Source organism: Crinia signifera, unplaced genomic scaffold, assembly GCF_055691185.1.
Source record: "Crinia signifera unplaced genomic scaffold, ASM5569118v1 HAP2_SCAFFOLD_506, whole genome shotgun sequence".
NCBI classification, from domain to species: domain Eukaryota; kingdom Metazoa; phylum Chordata; class Amphibia; order Anura; family Myobatrachidae; genus Crinia; species Crinia signifera.
Genome location: NW_028142399.1, coordinates 3,561 through 21,984, shown reverse-complemented (window position 1 = coordinate 21,984; position 18,424 = coordinate 3,561). Strand labels below are relative to the sequence as shown.

Genomic DNA, 18,424 nt, shown 5'->3' with positions numbered 1-18,424 from the left:
TTGGACTCTACTTGATCTCTTTTCAATTGGCAGACATTAACATCTTTAGGCAGTAATTAAATCATCGCCAAGTAGTACAGTAAAAAATTAAATCTGGAAGGCTACATTTCATCAGAGACTCAAATTCATCGAACTGTGAGAGGCACACAGCATTTCAATTAAACTATTAACAAATCAATTTTCTTCATCTATTAGAATGGAAAGACATTTTTGAAGGGTGCTAATATTGATGGCATCTAATGATCTGCACTGTAAACCTAGAGGCATATCATTTGTGTTTTGTCAAGAGGTCCTACAAGTCAAACTTCTCAGTTTATACTTTCAGTAACACAGATCTTATTCCATTTTTGCGTACTAAAATTTTCCCTTTTTTATAGTTTGCAGAACCTTCTAAACTGGCATCATTTTCCTACCAGAGCCTGGATAGCTCAGTCGGTAGAGCATCAGACTTTTAATCTGAGGGTCCAGGGTTCAAGTCCCTGTTCGGGCGAGATTTTTTAAACAATACTGTTGTGCGTTTGATAAACAGCTTTTCCAAGTAAAATATTACTTTCTAGGATGGCACAATGAGATCATCAGTGCCTGGATAGCTCAGTCGGTAGAGCATCAGACTTTTAATCTGAGGGTCCAGGGTTCAAGTCCCTGTTCAGGCGTGTATATTTATGGTATCTAATGATCTGCAGCATAAGCTCAGATGCAGAAAAAATATTTCATCAAGAGACTCTAAAAGCTAAACTTCTCTGTTTATTCTATCAATAATACAAATCTTTTTCCGTTTTCAACAAAGGAAATTTTCTTTGGCATATCCCGGTTCAGGCGAGTATCTTTTTAAAAACAGATTGTTCTTTGTGAAATGGAGAACTTTGCAAAGTGGAAAATCACCCATTGAGGCAGGCATCTTTTAATTGTTGTTGCTTCATATACTCATTGTTCATTGAGTATCTGTACAGGCTGGCAAATTCCTGTGAAAATTTTAAATGGACTATTGGTTTCATTGTCTTCACTCATTAAAATGATAAAGAAACTATTGAATATGCAGAGGCTAAATGTCATTTCATCTGAAATAATCTCCAGAAACAAATGTTTTACAACTGCAAAACTTTATTTAATTCTTCTTTCCTTCAGTATTTAGGTTCGTTTTAGCCTCATCACATGAGCTAGGGAGAATATGTTTTTAACCAAGAAAACTCTGTACATTATTTGTCACATTTCAAATATCCACATAATGGACAATCATTTGGCCTCATTTTACATTGGACTCTACTTGATCTCTTTTCAATTGGCAGACATTAACATTTTTAGGCAGTAATTAAATCATCGACAGTAGTACAGTTAAAAATTAAATCTGGAAGGCTACATTTCATCAGAGACTCAAATTCATCGAACTGTGAGAGGCACACAGCATTTCAATTAGACTAGTAACAAATCAATTTTCTTCATCTATTAGAATGGAAAGACATTTTTGAAGGGTGCTAATATTGATGGCATCTAATGATCTGCACTGTAAACCTAGATTCATATCATTTGTGTTTTGTCAAGAGGTCCTACAAGTCAAACTTCTCAGTTTATACTTCCAGTAACACAGATCTTATTCCATTTTTGCGTACTAAAATTTTCCCTTTTTTATAGTTAGCAGAACCTTCTAAACTGGCATCATTTTCCTACCAGAGCCTGGATAGCTCAGTCGGTAGAGCATCAGACTTTTAATCTGAGGGTCCAGGGTTCAAGTCCCTGTTCGGGCGAGATTTTTTAAACAATACTGTTGTAAACAGCTTTTCCAAGTAAAATATTACTTTCTTGGATGGCACAATGAGAGCATCAGAGCCTGGATAGCTCAGTCGGTAGAGCATCAGACTTTTAATCTGAGGGTCCAGGGTTCAAGTCCCTGTTCGAGCGAGATCCTTTTAAACAATACCGTTGTGCGTTTAATAAACAGCTTTTCCAAGTAAAATATTACTTTCTGGGACGGCACAATGAGATCGTCAGAGCCTGGATAGCTCAGTCGGTAGAGCCTCAGACTTTTAATCTGAGGGTGCTGGGTTCAAGTCCCTGTTTGGGCGTGTATATTTATGGTATCTAATGATCTGCAGCATAAGCTCAGATGCAGAAAATATATTTCATCAAGAGACTCTAAAAGCTAAACTTCTCTGTTTATTCTATCAATAATACAAATCTTTTTCCGTTTTCAACAAAGAAAATTTTCTTTTGGCATATCCCGGTTCAGGCGAGTATCTTTTTAAAAACAGATTGTTCTTTGTGAAATGGAGAACTTTGCAAAGTGGAAAATCACCCATTGAGGCAGGCATCTTTTAATTGTTGTTGCTTCATATACACATTGTTCATTGAGTATCTGTACAGGCTGGCAAATTCCTGTGAAAATTTTAAATGGACTATTGGTTTCATTGTCTTCACTCATTAAAATGATAAAGAAACTATTGAATATGCAGAGGCTAAATGTCATTTCATCTGAAATAATCTCCAGAAACAAATGTTTTACAACTGCAAAACTTTATTTAATTCTTCTTTCCTTCAGTATTTAGGTTCGTTTTAGCCTCATCACATGAGCTAGGGAGAATATGTTTTGAGCCAAGAAAAGTCTGTACATTATTTGTCACATTTCAAATATCCACATAATGGACAATCATTTGGCCTCATTTTACATTGGACTCTACTTGATCTCTTTTCAATTGGCAGACATTAACATCTTTAGGCAGTAATTAAATCATTGCCAAGTAGTACAGTTAAAAATTAAATCTGGAAGGCTACATTTAATCAGAGACTCAAATTCATCGAACTGTGAGAGGCACACAGCATTTCAATTAGACTAGTAACAAATCAATTTTCTTCATCTATTAGAATGGAAAGACATTTTTGAAGGGTGCTAATATTGATGGCATCTAATGATCTGCACTGTAAACCTAGAGGCATATCATTTGTGTTTTGTCAAGAGGTCCTACAAGTCAAACTTCTCAGTTTATACTTTCAGTAACACAGATCTTATTCCATTTTTGCGTACTAAAATTTTCCCTTTTTTATAGTTTGCAGAACCTTCTAAACTGGCATCATTTTCCTACCAGAGTAGAGCATCAGACTTTTAATCTGAGGGTCCAGGGTTCAAGTCCCTGTTTGGACGTGTACATTTATGGTATCTAATGATCTGCAGCATAAGCTCAGATGCAGAAAATATATTTCATCAAGAGACTCTAAAAGCTAAACTTCTCTGTTTATTCTATCAATAATACAAATCTTTTTCCGTTTTCAACAGAGAAAATTTTCTTTGGCATATCCCGGTTCAGGCGAGTATCTTTTTAAAAACAGATTGTTCTTTGTGAAATGGAGAACTTTGCAAAGTGGAAAATCACCCATTGAGGCAGGCATCTTTTAATTGTTGTTGAATCATATACACATTGTTCATTGAGTATCTGTACAGGCTGGCAAATTCCTGTGAAAATTTTAAATGGACTATTGGTTTCATTGTCTTTACTCATTAAAATGATAAAGAAACTATTGAATATGCAGAGGCTAAATGTCATTTCATCTGAAATAATCTCCAGAAACAAATGTTTTACAACTGCAAAACTTTATTTAATTCTTCTTTCCTTCAGTATTTAGGTTCGTTTTAGCCTCATCACATGAGCTAGGGAGAATATGTTTTGAGCCAAGAAAAGTCTGTACATTATTTGTCACATTTCAAATATCCACATAATGGACAATCATTTGGCCTCATTTTACATTGGACTCTACTTGATCTCTTTTCAATTGGCAGACATTAACATCTTTAGGCAGTAATTAAATCATCGCCAAGTAGTACAGTTAAAAATTAAATCTGGAAGGCTACATTTCATCAGAGACTCAAATTCATCGAACTGTGAGAGGCACACAGCATTTCAATTAGACTAGTAACAAATCAATTTTCTTCATCTATTAGAATGGAAAGACATTTTTGAAGGGTGCTAATATTGATGGCATCTAATGATCTGCACTGTAAACCTAGAGGCATATCATTTGTGTTTTGTCAAGAGGTCCTACAGGTCAAACTTCTCAGTTTATACTTTCAGTAACACAGATCTTATTCCATTTTTGCGTACTAAAATTTTCCCTTTTTTATAGTTTGCAGAACCTTCTAAACTGGCATCATTTTCCTACCAGAGCCTGGATAGCTCAGTCGGTAGAGCATCAGACTTTTAATCTGAGGGTCCAGAGTTCAAGTTCATGTTTGGGCGAGATCCTTTTAAACAATACTGTTGTGCGTTTAATAAACAGCTTTTCCAAGTAAAATATTACTTTCTGGGATTGCACAATGAGATCGTCAGAGCCTGGATAGCTCAGTCGGTAGAGCATCAGACTTTTAATATGAGGGTCCAGGGTTCAAGTCCCTGTTTGACTTTCAGTAACACAGATCTTATTCCATTTTTGCGTACTAAAATTTTCCCTTTTTTATAGTTTGCAGAACCTTCTAAACTCGCATCATTTTCCTACCAGAGCCTGGATAGCTCAGTCGGTAGAGCATCAGACTTTTAATCTGAGGGTCCAGGGTTCAAGTCCCTGTTTGGGCGAGATTTTTTAAACAATACTGTTGTTCGTTTAATAAACAGCTTTTCCAAGTAAAATATTACTTTCTGGGATTGCACAATGAGATCGTCAGAGCCTGGATAGCTCAGTCGGTAGAGCATCAGACTTTTAATATGAGGGTCCAGGGTTCAAGTCCCTGTTTAACTTTCAGTAACACAGATCTTATTCCATTTTTGCGTACTAAAATTTTCCCTTTTTTATAGTTTGCAGAACCTTCTAAACTGGCATCATTTTCCTACCAGAGCCTGGATAGCTCAGTCGGTAGAGCATCAGACTTTTAATCTGAGGGTCCAGGGTTCAAGTCCCTGTTCAGGCGAAATTTTTTAAACAATACTGTTGTGCGTTTAATAAACAGCTTTCCCAAGTAAAATATTACTTTCTGGGATGGCACAATGAGAGCATCAGAGCCTGGATAGCTCAGTCGGTAGAGCATCAGACTTTTAATCTGAGGGTCCAGGGTTCATGTCCCTGTTCGGGCGAGATCCTTTTAAACAATACTGTTGTGCGTTTAATAAACAGCTTTTCCAAGTAAAATATTACTTTCTGGGATGGCACAATGAGATCGTCAGAGCCTGGATAGCTCAGTCGGTAGAGCATCAGACTTTTAATCTGAGGGTCCAGGGTTCAAGTCCCTGTTTGGACGTGTACATTTATGGTATCTAATGATCTGCAGCATAAGCTCAGATGCAGAAAATATATTTCATCAAGAGACTCTAAAAGCTAAACTTCTCTGTTTATTCTATCAATAATACAAATCTTTTTCCGTTTTCAACAGAGAAAATTTTCTTTGGCATATCCCGGTTCAGGCGAGTATCTTTTTAAAAACAGATTGTTCTTTGTGAAATGGAGAACTTTGCAAAGTGGAAAATCACCCATTGAGGCAGGCATCTTTTAATTGTTGTTGATTCATATACACATTGTTCATTGAGTATCTGTACAGGCTGGCAAATTCCTGTGAAAATTTTAAATGGACTATTGGTTTCATTGTCTTCACTCATTAAAATGATAAAGAAACTATTGAATATGCAGAGGCTAAATGTCATTTCATCTGAAATAATCTCCAGAAACAAATGTTTTACAACTGCAAAACTTTATTTAATTCTTCTTTCCTTCAGTATTTAGGTTCGTTTTAGCCTCATCACATGAGCTAGGGAGAATATGTTTTGAGCCAAGAAAAGTCTGTACATTATTTGTCACATTTCAAATATCCACATAATGGACAATCATTTGGCCTCATTTTACATTGGACTCTACTTGATCTCTTTTCAATTGGCAGACATTAACATCTTTAGGCAGTAATTAAATCATCGCCAAGTAGTACAGTTAAAAATTAAATCTGGAAGGCTACATTTAATCAGAGACTCAAATTCATCGAACTGTGAGAGGCACACAGCATTTCAATTAGACTAGTAACAAATCAATTTTCTTCATCTATTACAATGGAAAGACATTTTTGAAGGGTGCTAATATTGATGGCATCTAATGATCTGCACTGTAAACCTAGAGGCATATCATTTGTGTTTTGTCAAGAGGTCCTACAAGTCAAACTTCTCAGTTTATACTTTCAGTAACACAGATCTTATTCCATTTTTGCGTACTAAAATTTTCCCTTTTTTATAGTTTGCAGAACCTTCTAAACTGGCATCATTTTCCTATCAGAGCCTGGATAGCTCAGTCGGTAGAGCATCAGACTTTTAATCTGAGGGTCCAGGGTTTAAGTCCCTGTTCGGGCGAGATCCTTTTTAAAAATACCGTTGTGCGTTTAATAAACAGCTTTTCCAAGTAAAATATTACTTACTGGGACGGCACAATGAGATCGTCAGAGCCTGGATAGCTCAGTCGGTAGAGCCTCAGACTTTTAATCTGAGGGTTCAAGTCCCTGTTTGGACGTGTACATTTATGGTATCTAATGATCTGCAGCATAAGCTCAGATGCAGAAAATATATTTCATCAAGAGACTCTAAAAGCTAAACTTCTCTGTTTATTCTATCAATAATACAAATCTGTTTCCGTTTTCAACAGAGAAAATTTTCTTTGGCATATCCCGGTTCAGGCGAGTATCTTTTTAAAAACAGATTGTTCTTTGTGAAATGGAGAACTTTGCAAAGTGGAAAATCACCCATTGAGGCAGGCATCTTTTAATTGTTGTTGATTCATATACACATTGTTCATTGAGTATCTGTACAGGCTGGCAAATTCCTGTGAAAATTTTAAATGGACTATTGGTTTCATTGTCTTTACTCATTAAAATGATAAAGAAACTATTGAATATGCAGAGGCTAAATGTCATTTCATCTGAAATAATCTCCAGAAACAAATGTTTTACAACTGCAAAACTTTATTTAATTCTTCTTTCCTTCAGTATTTAGGTTCGTTTTAGCCTCATCACATGAGCTAGGGAGGATATGTTTTGAGCCAAGAAAAGTCTGTACATTATTTGTCACATTTCAAATATCCACATAATGGACAATCATTTGGCCTCATTTTACATTGGACTCTACTTGATCTCTTTTCAATTGGCAGACATTAACATCTTTAGGCAGTAATTAAATCATCGCCAAGTAGTACAGTTAAAAATTAAATCTGGAAGGCTACATTTCATCAGAGACTCAAATTCATCGAACTGTGAGAGGCACACAGCATTTCAATTAGACTAGTAACAAATCAATTTTCTTCATCTATTAGAATGGAAAGACATTTTTGAAGGGTGCTAATATTGATGGCATCTAATGATCTGCACTGTAAACCTAGAGGCATATCATTTGTGTTTTGTCAAGAGGTCCTACAGGCCAAACTTCTCAGTTTATACTTTCAGTAACACAGATCTTATTCCATTTTTGCGTACTAAAATTTTCCCTTTTTTATAGTTTGCAGAACCTTCTAAACTGGCATCATTTTCCTACCAGAGCCTGGATAGCTCAGTCGGTAGAGCATCAGACTTTTAATCTGAGGGTCCAGAGTTCAAGTTCATGTTTGGGCGAGATCCTTTTAAACAATACTGTTGTGCGTTTAATAAACAGCTTTTCCAAGTAAAATATTACTTTCTGGGATTGCACAATGAGATCGTCAGAGCCTGGATAGCTCAGTCGGTAGAGCATCAGACTTTTAATATGAGGGTCCAGGGTTCAAGTCCCTGTTTAACTTTCAGTAACACAGATCTTATTCCATTTTTGCGTACTAAAATTTTCCCTTTTTTATAGTTTGCAGAACCTTCTAAACTCGCATCATTTGCCTACCAGAGCCTGGATAGCTCAGTCGGTAGAGCATCAGACTTTTAATCTGAGGGTCCAGGGTTCAAGTCCCTGTTTGGGCGAGATTTTTTAAACAATACTGTTGTTCGTTTAATAAACAGCTTTTCCAAGTAAAATATTACTTTCTGGGATTGCACAAAGAGATCGTCAGAGCCTGGATAGCTCAGTCGGTAGAGCATCAGACTTTTAATATGAGGGTCCAGGGTTCAAGTCCCTGTTTAACTTTCAGTAACACAGATCTTATTCCATTTTTGCGTACTAAAATTTTCCCTTTTTTATAGTTTGCAGAACCTTCTAAACTGGCATCATTTTCCTACCAGAGTCTGGATAGCTCAGTCGGTAGAGCATCAGACTTTTAATCTGAGGGTCCAGGGTTCAAGTCCCTGTTCAGGCGTTTCCGTTTTCAACAAATAAAATTTTCTATGGCATATCCCGGTTCAGGCGAGTATCTTTTTAAAAACAGATTGTTCTTTGTGAAATGGAGAACTTTGCAAAGTGGAAAATCACCCATTGAGGTAGGCATCTTTTAATTGTTGTTGCTTCATATACTCATTGTTCATTGAGTATCTGTACAGGCTGGCAAATTCCTGTGAAAATTTTAAATGGACTATTGGTTTCATTGTCTTCACTCATTAAAATGATGAAGAAACTATTGAATATGCAGAGGCTAAATGTCATTTCATCTGAAATAATCTCCAGAAACAAATGTTTTACAACTGCAAAACTTTATTTAATTCTTCTTTCCTTCAGTATTTAGGTTCATTTTAGCCTCATCACATGAGCTAGGGAGAATATGTTTTGAGCCAAGAAAAGTCTGTACATTATTTGTCACATTTCAAATATCCACATAATGGACAATCATTTGGCCTCATTTTACATTGGACTCTACTTGATCTCTTTTCAATTGGCAGACATTAACATCTTTAGGCAGTAATTAAATCATCGCCAAGTAGTACAGTTAAAAATTAAATCTGGAAGGCTACATTTCATCAGAGACTCAAATTCATCGAACTGTGAGAGGCACACAGCATTTCAATTAGACTAGTAACAAATCAATTTTCTTCATCTATTAGAATGGAAAGACATTTTTGAAGGGTGCTAATATTGATGGCATCTAATGATCTGCACTGTAAACCTAGAGGCATATCATTTGTGTAAAGTCGGTAGAGCATCAGACTTTTAATCTGAGGGTCCAGAGTTCAAGTTCATGTTTGGGCGAGATCCTTTTAAACAATACTGTTGTACGTTTAATAAACAGCTTTTCCAAGTAAAATATTACTTTCTGGGATTGCACAATGAGATCGTCAGAGCCTGGATAGCTCAGTCGGTAGAGCATCAGACTTTTAATATGAGGGTCCAGGGTTCAAGTCCCTGTTTAACTTTCAGTAACACAGATCTTATTCCATTTTTGCGTACTAAAATTTTCCCTTTTTTATAGTTTGCAGAACCTTCTAAACTCGCATAATTTTCCTACCAGAGCCTGGATAGCTCAGTCGGTAGAGCATCAGACTTTTAATCTGAGGGTCCAGGGTTCAAGTCCCTGTTTGGGCGAGATTTTTTAAACAATACTGTTGTTCGTTTAATAAACAGCTTTTCCAAGTAAAATATTACTTTCTGGGATTGCACAATGAGATCGTCAGAGCCTGGATAGCTCAGTCGGTAGAGCATCAGACTTTTAATATGAGGGTCCAGGGTTCAAGTCCCTGATTAACTTTCAGTAACACAGATCTTATTCCATTTTTGCGTACTAAAATTTTCCCTTTTTTATAGTTTGCAGAACCTTCTAAACTGGCATCATTTTCCTACCAGAGCCTGGATAGCTCAGTCGGTAGAGCATCAGACTTTTAATCTGAGGGTCCAGGGTTCAAGTCCCTGTTCAGGCGAAATTTTTTAAACAATACTGTTGTGCGTTTAATAAACAGCTTTCCCAAGTAAAATATTACTTTCTGGGATGGCACAATGAGAGCATCAGAGCCTGGATAGCTCAGTCGGTAGAGCATCAGACTTTTAATCTGAGGGTCCAGGGTTCATGTCCCTGTTCGGGCGAGATCCTTTTAAACAATACTGTTGTGCGTTTAATAAACAGCTTTTCCAAGTAAAATATTACTTTCTGGGATGGCACACTGAGATCGTCAGAGCCTGGATAGCTCAGTCGGTAGAGCATCAGACTTTTAATCTGAGGGTCCAGGGTTCAAGTCCCTGTTTGGACGTGTACATTTATGGTATCTAATGATCTGCAGCATAAGCTCAGATGCAGAAAATATATTTCATCAAGAGACTCTAAAAGCTAAACTTCTCTGTTTATTCTATCAATAATACAAATCTTTTTCCGTTTTCAACAGAGAAAATTTTCTTTGGCATATCCCGGTTCAGGCGAGTATCTTTTTAAAAACAGATTGTTCTTTGTGAAATGGAGAACTTTGCAAAGTGGAAAATCACCCATTGAGGCAGGCATCTTTTAATTGTTGTTGATTCATATACACATTGTTCATTGAGTATCTGTACAGGCTGGCAAATTCCTGTGAAAATTTTAAATGGACTATTGGTTTCATTGTCTTCACTCATTAAAATGATAAAGAAACTATTGAATATGCAGAGGCTAAATGTCATTTCATCTGAAATAATCTCCAGAAACAAATGTTTTACAACTGCAAAACTTTATTTAATTCTTCTTTCCTTCAGTATTTAGGTTCGTTTTAGCCTCATCACATGAGCTAGGGAGAATATGTTTTGAGCCAAGAAAAGTCTGTACATTATTTGTCACATTTCAAATATCCACATAATGGACAATCATTTGGCCTCATTTTACATTGGACTCTACTTGATCTCTTTTCAATTAGCAGACATTAACATCTTTAGGCAGTAATTAAATCATCGCCAAGTAGTACAGTTAAAAATTAAATCTGGAAGGCTACATTTAATCAGAGACTCAAATTCATCGAACTGTGAGAGGCACACAGCATTTCAATTAGACTAGTAACAAATCAATTTTCTTCATCTATTAGAATGGAAAGACATTTTTGAAGGGTGCTAATATTGATGGCATCTAATGATCTGCACTGTAAACCTAGAGGCATATCATTTGTGTTTTGTCAAGAGGTCCTACAAGTCAAACTTCTCAGTTTATACTTTCAGTAACACAGATCTTATTCCATTTTTGCGTACTAAAATTTTCCCTTTTTTATAGTTTGCAGAACCTTCTAAACTGGCATCATTTTCCTACCAGAGCCTGGATAGCTCAGTCGGTAGAGCCTCAGACTTTTAATCTGAGGGTGCTGGGTTCAAGTCCCTGTTTGGGTGTGTATATTTATGGTATCTAATGATCTGCAGCATAAGCTCAGATGCAGAAAATATATTTCATCAAGAGACTCTAAAAGCTAAACTTCTCTGTTTATTCTATCAATAATACAAATCTTTTTCCGTTTTCAACAAAGAAAATTTTCTTTGGCATATCCCGGTTCAGGCGAGTATCTTTTTAAAAACAGATTGTTCTTTGTGAAATGGAGAACTTTGCAAAGTGGAAAATCACCCATTGAGGCAGGCATCTTTTAATTGTTGTTGCTTCATATACACATTGTTCATTGAGTATCTGTACAGGCTGGCAAATTCCTGTGAAAATTTTAAATGGACTATTGGTTTCATTGTCTTCACTCATTAAAATGATAAAGAAACTATTGAATATGCAGAGGCTAAATGTCATTTCATCTGAAATAATCTCCAGAAACAAATGTTTTACAACTGCAAAACTTTATTTAATTCTTCTTTCCTTCAGTATTTAGGTTCGTTTTAGCCTCATCACATGAGCTAGGGAGAATATGTTTTGAGCCAAGAAAAGTCTGTACATTATTTGTCACATTTCAAATATCCACATAATGGACAATCATTTGGCCTCATTTTACATTGGACTCTACTTGATCTCTTTTCAATTGGCAGACATTAACATCTTTAGGCAGTAATTAAATCATTGCCAAGTAGTACAGTTAAAAATTAAATCTGGAAGGCTACATTTAATCAGAGACTCAAATTCATCGAACTGTGAGAGGCACACAGCATTTCAATTAGACTAGTAACAAATCAATTTTCTTCATCTATTAGAATGGAAAGACATTTTTGAAGGGTGCTAATATTGATGGCATCTAATGATCTGCACTGTAAACCTAGAGGCATATCATTTGTGTTTTGTCAAGAGGTCCTACAAGTCAAACTTCTCAGTTTATACTTTTAGTAACATAGATCTTATTCCATTTTTGCGTACTAAAATTTTCCCTTTTTTATAGTTTGCAGAACCTTCTAAACTGGCATCATTTTCCTACCAGAGCCTGGATAGCTCAGTCGGTAGAGCATCAGACTTTTAATCTGAGGGTCCAGGGTTCAAGTCCCTGTTCGGGCGAGATTTTTTAAACAATACTGTTGTGCGTTTAATAAACAGCTTTTCCAAGTAAAATATTACTTTCTGGGATGGCACAATGAGAGCATCAGAGCCTGGATAGCTCAGTCGGTAGAGCATCAGACTTTTAATCTGAGGGTCCAGGGTTCAAGTCCCTGTTCGGGCGAGATCCTTTTAAACAATACTGTTGTGCGTTTAATAAACAGCTTTTCCAAGTAAAATATTACTTTCTGGGACGGCACAATGAGATCGTCAGAGCCTGGATAGCTCAGTCGGTAGAGCCTCAGACTTTTAATCTGAGGGTCCAGGGTTCAAGTCCCTGTTTGGGCGTGTATATTTATGGTATTTAATGATCTGCAGCATAAGCTCAGATGCAGAAAATATATTTCATCAAGAGACTCTAAAAGCTAAACTTCTCTGTTTATTCTATCAATAATACAAATCTTTTTCCGTTTTCAACAAAGAAAATTTTCTTTGGCATATCCCGGTTCAGGCGAGTATCTTTTTAAAAACAGATTGTTCTTTGTGAAATGGAGAACTTTGCAAAGTGGAAAATCACCCATTGAGGCAGGCATCTTTTAATTGTTGTTGCTTCATATACACATTGTTCATTGAGTATCTGTACAGGCTGGCAAATTCCTGTGAAAATTTTAAATGGACTATTGGTTTCATTGTCTTCACTCATTAAAATGATAAAGAAACTATTGAATATGCAGAGGCTAAATGTCATTTCATCTGAAATAATCTCCAGAAACAAATGTTTTACAACTGCAAAACTTTATTTAATTCTTCTTTCCTTCAGTATTTAGGTTCGTTTTAGCCTCATCACATGAGCTAGGGAGAATATGTTTTGAGCCAAGAAAAGTCTGTACATTATTTGTCACATTTCAAATATCCACATAATGGACAATCATTTGGCCTCATTTTACATTGGACTCTACTTGATCTCTTTTCAATTGGCAGACATTAACATCTTTAGGCAGTAATTAAATCATTGCCAAGTAGTACAGTTAAAAATTAAATCTGGAAGGCTACATTTAATCAGAGACTCAAATTCATCGAACTGTGAGAGGCACACAGCATTTCAATTAGACTAGTAACAAATCAATTTTCTTCATCTATTAGAATGGAAAGACATTTTTGAAGGGTGCTAATATTGATGGCATCTAATGATCTGCACTGTAAACCTAGAGGCATATCATTTGTGTTTTGTCAAGAGGTCCTACAAGTCAAACTTCTCAGTTTATACTTTCAGTAACATAGATCTTATTCCATTTTTGCGTACTAAAATTTTCCCTTTTTTATAGTTTGCAGAACCTTCTAAACTGGCATCATTTTCCTACCAGAGCCTGGATAGCTCAGTCGGTAGAGCATCAGACTTTTAATCTGAGGGTCCAGGGTTCAAGTCCCTGTTCGGGCGAGATTTTTTAAACAATACTGTTGTGCGTTTAATAAACAGCTTTTCCAAGTAAAATATTACTTTCTGGGATGGCACAATGAGAGCATCAGAGCCTGGATAGCTCAGTCGGTAGAGCATCAGACTTTTAATCTGAGGGTCCAGGGTTCAAGTCCCTGTTCGGGCGAGATCCTTTTAAACAATACTGTTGTGCGTTTAATAAACAGCTTTTCCAAGTAAAATATTGCTTTCTGGGACGGCACAATGAGATCGTCAGAGCCTGGATAGCTCAGTCGGTAGAGCCTCAGACTTTTAATCTGAGGGTCCAGGGTTCAAGTCCCTGTTTGGGCGTGTATATTTATGGTATTTAATGATCTGCAGCATAAGCTCAGATGCAGAAAATATATTTCATCAAGAGACTCTAAAAGCTAAACTTCTCTGTTTATTCTATCAATAATACAAATCTTTTTCCGTTTTCAACAAAGAAAATTTTCTTTGGCATATCCCGGTTCAGGCGAGTATCTTTTTAAAAACAGATTGTTCTTTGTGAAATGGAGAACTTTGCAAAGTGGAAAATCACCCATTGAGGCAGGCATCTTTTAATTGTTGTTGCTTCATATACACATTGTATATTGAGTATCTGTACAGGCTGGCAAATTCCTGTGAAAATTTTAAATGGACTATTGGTTTCATTGTCTTCACTCATTAAAATGATAAAGAAACTATTGAATATGCAGAGGCTAAATGTCATTTCATCTGAAATAATCTCCAGAAACAAATGTTTTACAACTGCAAAACTTTATTTAATTCTTCTTTCCTTCAGTATTTAGGTTCGTTTTAGCCTCATCACATGAGCTAGGGAGAATATGTTTTGAGCCAAGAAAAGTCTGTACATTATTTGTCACATTTCAAATATCCACATAATGGACAATCATTTGGCCTCATTTTACATTGGACTCTACTTGATCTCTTTTCAATTGGCAGACATTAACATCTTTAGGCAGTAATTAAATCATTGCCAAGTAGTACAGTTAAAAATTAAATCTGGAAGGCTACATTTAATCAGAGACTCAAATTCATCGAACTGTGAGAGGCACACAGCATTTCAATTAGACTAGTAACAAATCAATTTTCTTCATCTATTAGAATGGAAAGACATTTTTGAAGGGTGCTAATATTGATGGCATCTAATGATCTGCACTGTAAACCTAGAGGCATATCATTTGTGTTTTGTCAAGAGGTCCTACAAGTCAAACTTCTCAGTTTATACTTTCAGTAACATAGATCTTATTCCATTTTTGCGTACTAAAATTTTCCCTTTTTTATAGTTTGCAGAACCTTCTAAACTGGCATCATTTTCCTACCAGAGCCTGGATAGCTCAGTCGGTAGAGCATCAGACTTTTAATCTGAGGGTCCAGGGTTCAAGTCCCTGTTCGGGCGAGATTTTTTAAACAATACTGTTGTGCGTTTAATAAACAGCTTTTCCAAGTAAAATATTACTTTCTGGGATGGCACAATGAGAGCATCAGAGCCTGGATAGCTCAGTCGGTAGAGTGTCAGACTTTTAATCTGAGGGTCCAGGGTTCAAGTCCCTGTTTGGGCGAGATCCTTTTAAACAATACTGTTGTGCGTTTAATAAACAGCTTTTCCAAGTAAAATATTACTTTCTGGGATGGTACAATGAGATCGTCAGAGCCTGGATAGCTCAGTCAGTAGAGCATCAGACTTTTAATCTGAGGGTCCAGGGTTCAAGTCCCTGTTCGGGCGAGATCCTTTTAAACAATACTGTTGTGCGTTTAATAAACAGCTTTTCCAAGTAAAATATTACTTTCTGGGATGGCACAATGAGATCGTCAGAGCCTGCATAGCTCAGCGGTAGAGCATCAGACTTTTAATCTGAGGGTCCAGGGTTCAAGTCCCTGTTTGGACGTGTACATTTATGGTATCTAATGATCTGCAGCATAAGCTCAGATGCAGAAAATATATTTCATCAAGAGACTCTAAAAGCTAAACTTCTCTGTTTATTCTATCAATAATACAAATCTTTTTCCGTTTTCAACAGAGAAAATTTTCTTTGGCATATCCCGGTTCAGGCGAGTATCTTTTTAAAAACAGATTGTTCTTTGTGAAATGGAGAACTTTGCAAAGTGGAAAATCACCCATTGAGGCAGGCATCTTTTAATTGTTGTTGCTTCATATACACATTGTTCATTGAGTATCTGTACAGGCTGGCAAATTCCTGTGAAAATTTTAAATGGACTATTGGTTTCATTGTCTTCACTCATTAAAATGATAAAGAAACTATTGTATATGCAGAGGCTAAATGTCATTTCATCTGAAATAATCTCCAGAAACAAATGTTTTACAACTGAAAAACTTTATTTAATTCTTCTTTCCTTCAGTATTTAGGTTCATTTTAGCCTCATCACATGAGCTTGGGAGAATATGTTTTGAGCCAAGAAAAGTCTGTACATTATTTGTCACATTCCAAATATCCACATAATGGATAGCTCAGTCGGTAGAGCATCAGACTTTTAATCTGAGGGTCCAGGGTTCAAGTCCCTGTTCGGGCGAGATCCTTTTAAACAATACTGTTGTGCGTTTAATAAACAGCTTTTCCAAGTAAAATATTACTTTCTGGGATGGCACAATGAGATCGTCAGAGCCTGCATAGCTCAGCGGTAGAGCATCAGACTTTTAATCTGAGGGTCCAGGGTTCAAGTCCCTGTTTGGACGTGTACATTTATGGTATCTAATGATCTGCAGCATAAGCTCAGATGCAGAAAATATATTTCATCAAGAGACTCTAAAAGCTAAACTTCTCTGTTTATTCTATCAATAATACAAATCTTTTTCCGTTTTCAACAGAGAAAATTTTCTTTGGCATATCCCGGTTCAGGCGAGTATCTTTTTAAAAACAGATTGTTCTTTGTGAAATGGAGAACTTTGCAAAGTGGAAAATCACCCATTGAGGCAGGCATCTTTTAATTGTTGTTGATTCATATACACATTGTTCATTGAGTATCTGTACAGGCTGGCAAATTCCTATGAAAATTTTAAATGGACTATTGGTTTCATTGTCTTTACTCATTAAAATGATGAAGAAACTATTGAATATGCAGAGGCTAAATGTCATTTCATCTGAAATAATCTCCAGAAACAAATGTTTTACAACTGCAAAACTTTATTTAATTCTTCTTTCCTTCAGTATTTAGGTTCATTTTAGCCTCATCACATGAGCTAGGGAGAATATGTTTTGAGCCAAGAAAAGTCTGTACATTATTTGTCACATTTCAAATATCCACATAATGGACAATCATTTGGCCTCATTTTACATTGGACTCTACTTGATCTCTTTTCAATTGGCAGACATTAACATCTTTAGGCAGTAATTAAATCATCGCCAAGTAGTACAGTTAAAAATTAAATCTGGAAGGCTACATTTAATCAGAGACTCAAATTCATCGAACTGTGAGAGGCACACAGCATTTCAATTAGACTAGTAACAAATCAATTTTCTTCATCTATTAGAATGGAAAGACATTTTTGAAGGGTGCTAATATTGATGGCATCTAATGATCTGCACTGTAAACCTAGAGGCATATCATTTGTGTTTTGTCAAGAGGTCCTACAAGTCAAACTTCTCAGTTTATACTTTCAGTAACACAGATCTTATTCCATTTTTGCGTACTAAAATTTTCCCTTTTTTATAGTTTGCAGAACCTTCTAAACTGGCATCATTTTCCTACCAGAGCCTGGATAGCTCAGTCGGTAGAGCATCAGACTTTTAATCTGAGGGTCCAGGGTTCAAGTCCCTGTTCGGGCGAGATTTTTTAAACAATACTGGTGTGCGTTTAATAAACACCTTTTCCAAGTAAAATATTACTTTCTGGGATGGCACAATGACATCATCAGAGCCTGGATAGCTCAGTCGGTAGAGCATCAGACTTTTAATCTGAGGGTCCAGGGTTCAAGTCCCTGTTTGGGCGTGTATATTTATGGTATCTAATGATCTGCAGCATAAGGTCAGATGCAGAAAAAATATTTCATCAAGAGACTCTAAAAGCTAAACTTCTCTGTTTACTCTATCAATAATACAAATCTTTTTCCGTTTTCAACAAATAAAATTTTCTTTGGCATATCCCGGTTCAGGCGAGTATCTTTTTAAAAACAGATTGTTCTTTGTGAAATGGAGAACTTTGCAAAGTGGAAAATCACCCATTGAGGCAGGCATCTTTTAATTGTTGTTGCTTCTCATACTCATTGTTCATTAAATATCTGTACAGGCTGGCAAATTCCTGTGAAAATTTTAAATGGACTATTGGTTTCATTGTCTTCACTCATTAAAATGATAAAGAAACTATTGAATATGCAGAGGCTAAATGTCATTTCATCTGAAATAATCTCCAGAAACAAATGTTTTACAACTGCAAAACTTTATTTAATTCTTCTTTCCTTCAGTATTTAGGTTTGTTTTAGCCTCATCACATGAGCTAGGGAGAATATGTTTTGAGCCAAGAAAAGTCTGTACATTATTTGTCACATTTCAAATATCCACATAATGGACAATCATTTGGCCTCATTTTACATTGGACTCTACTTGATCTCTTTTCAATTGGCAGACATTAACATCTTTAGGCAGTAATTAAATCATCGCCAAGTAGTACAGTTAAAAATTAAATCTGAAAGGCTACATTTAATCAGAGACTCAAATTCATCGAACTGTGAGAGGCACACAGCATTTCAATTAGACTAGTAACAAATCAATTTTCTTCATCTATTAGAATGGAAAGACATTTTTGAAGGGTGCTAATATT

The 18,424-nt window shown here is 36.0% G+C and overlaps 3 non-coding genes across 3 annotated transcripts; all 3 read left to right on the top strand.

Moving 5' to 3' along the window:
• The first annotated feature begins 580 nt into the window (after positions 1-580).
• TRNAK-UUU (transfer RNA lysine (anticodon UUU)) lies at positions 581-653 on the top strand. Its single transcript has one exon. It is a non-coding gene; the product is annotated as a tRNA-Lys (tRNA).
• Positions 654-4,815: 4,162 nt separating this feature from the next.
• Positions 4,816-4,888, top strand: TRNAK-UUU (transfer RNA lysine (anticodon UUU)). Its single transcript has one exon. It is a non-coding gene; the product is annotated as a tRNA-Lys (tRNA).
• A 4,745-nt stretch (positions 4,889-9,633) lies between these two features.
• On the top strand, positions 9,634-9,706 carry TRNAK-UUU (transfer RNA lysine (anticodon UUU)). The gene has a single exon. It is a non-coding gene; the product is annotated as a tRNA-Lys (tRNA).
• Positions 9,707-18,424: the final 8,718 nt, after the last annotated feature.